The sequence below is a fragment of the Rhea americana genome, unplaced genomic scaffold (assembly GCF_003343005.1).
Source record: "Rhea americana isolate MKP2758 unplaced genomic scaffold, rheAme1 scaffold_4, whole genome shotgun sequence".
NCBI classification, from domain to species: Eukaryota; Metazoa; Chordata; class Aves; order Rheiformes; family Rheidae; genus Rhea; species Rhea americana.
Window position 1 is genome coordinate 5871980 of NW_028186534.1, and position 2283 is coordinate 5874262.

A 2283-nucleotide genomic window follows, 5' to 3' on the forward strand; every position below is an offset into this window, starting at 1 on the left:
TACCTGCTGTGAGGAAAAAGAAAAAGCATGATGTAAAGACATGGTTGCTGAATATGTTATTTTCTCATTAATATAGAACACTTGTCTAAAGCATAAAAGAGAGAAGCCCTGGGATAAAATACCCTAAAAATCACAAAATATAACCTAACATCTTCTATGACAGCAGAAAGCACGTAGTACATAAGTTCCAAAAACCAGAATCAACTGCATTTTAAAATTTTATCTTGAAAACTAAGCAGCCTGGCAAAACTTGAATGCGGACTTTCTAAAACCTAATGTTGCAAAATTAGAGCCAGCTCTGAAAGGATAATTTTATTTTATTATTACCACATTAGCCATAAAAAAAAATCTTTCCAGTGATTATCTCCCTATTAGTTGCTGCTTGACCTAAAATTCTTATGAGTAAAATTCTTCAGGAGGATACGATTATTATGAGCTCTAATGACTATAGTGCCATCCAATGGTAAAATGGTCTTTTGCAGCTCTGGCTTTCTAACGAATTTCCACCTCTACCTGCTTCCACTACAGCATGATATTAACCTTAAATACATCCTGAAACATCTACAAAAGTTGAAAAATCAGAAGCAGCAGAATGTGCATGTGTGTGTGTGTGTGTGTATATATATATATAGATTATATACCCCTTCCACATACGCAATTTATCACAATCACTGGTGACCAAAACTTCAAGGTATATGTAATAGATAAGTATTACTCCCTTCCTCTTCACATAGAATTCTGACATATCATTTCTTCAGGCTAGTTTAGTATAAACTCATGTTCATGTGCAAAAAACTCTTTTTAACAGGGGCAGTGAGTAGAGTTTTTGGTATCCTGGTCCTACTTGTAGGATTCTGATCATCCAATCCCAGAACCTTTGTTTCAAAATACCTTAAGAATAAGACTGCTAACCGAGCAACTAGTCACGAAGAGCCCAGAAATCAAAATATGATGCTTTAGCCAGTCACAAATATTGCCTCACCATAAAACAGAACTTGCATATTTGCAAACTTTCTTCATCACATTGCTTTGAATCATGGAGACTGAAGAGAGGATATGAAATACAAGTTGGAGTCTGGACAAGCACCTTCCTTTTTTATGCAGTGGAATTAAGCAATGGGATCCAAGTCTTTATTTTGGCTTCTCCTTGTCTTTTCCAGTGCCAAATTCTAATGGACAATTTACCAATTAAACACTCTGAATCAGAATACACTGGGATCAGGAAGGAATGTGCCTCAGGTTATATAGGCTGGAATTATTTTGGGGAAGGATTACCTTTCTCCCTAAAGTGCAAAAAGAGTTGTGTCCTGAGATAATAACACATTTTCAAGTAACAAAAACCTGCATTATTGTAAGGAACTATGTTACCGGTAATGCCTTTAATCTCTTCTGCCCATTTTCCTGCAACACTTTCAGGATTTTGCAACATCTAGTATTTTGTAAGTTAGATCTTAAATTTCATATAGGCTGTTAGGAAATGTTTTGCTGCTCTGGAACATGTGGAGAGTGCAATCTGAGGACTAAATATCTATTAAACGGTTAAACACATTTGTAGGGCACAAGTGTCTGATCCAAGTGGCTGTTTCTTTTCAGCCCATATTCTAGACCAAAAATGTATTTAATACCTTCTATTCAACTGGGACAGGCATCCAAAAGTATGAAGCCTGTGCAGTAAAATTCAGCATTGGTATAAACATGCATTACCCCCTTTGACTTCAACTGCAATTTCAAGTCCTTAAACCAGAGCAAGCCAGGACTGGAAATGTCATGAAACAGTCTTTCTCATAAAATCTCCAATCCATTTGTTCCTACTACCTATTTTATTCCATCTCTACCATCACTAGATAGTGTTTTAAGATTTTTTTTCTAAAATTGCACTAGTCCCTATCAAGAAGGAAAGAGTTCAGAAGTCATCGAAAAAGCTTTCAAAACAAGCCAAGCTAAGCAAGTATCAATTTTACAAATAGAAGCATTTCAGACTAAAGTATTTTGCCAGCAAGAAAAGAGCATGTTTCACAGTGAAGCATGGAAAAGAACAATATAGAAAGTTACATGACTTTCAACTCTTAATAATCTTCCATCGCTTATAGCAAAGTTTTCAAAAATACATTAACAATTCTAAGACATTATGAATGAAGGAAAATAAAAATAGAACTTGAATTATTACTTAACAGGACAGGATAGTTTCTGCTGTCACATACAGCCTAAGTTAGAAAGACTAAGCCTGAGACCCTACAGCATTTCTGTAAGAAATAATTTTGTGCTATACTTTAGATGTTTATA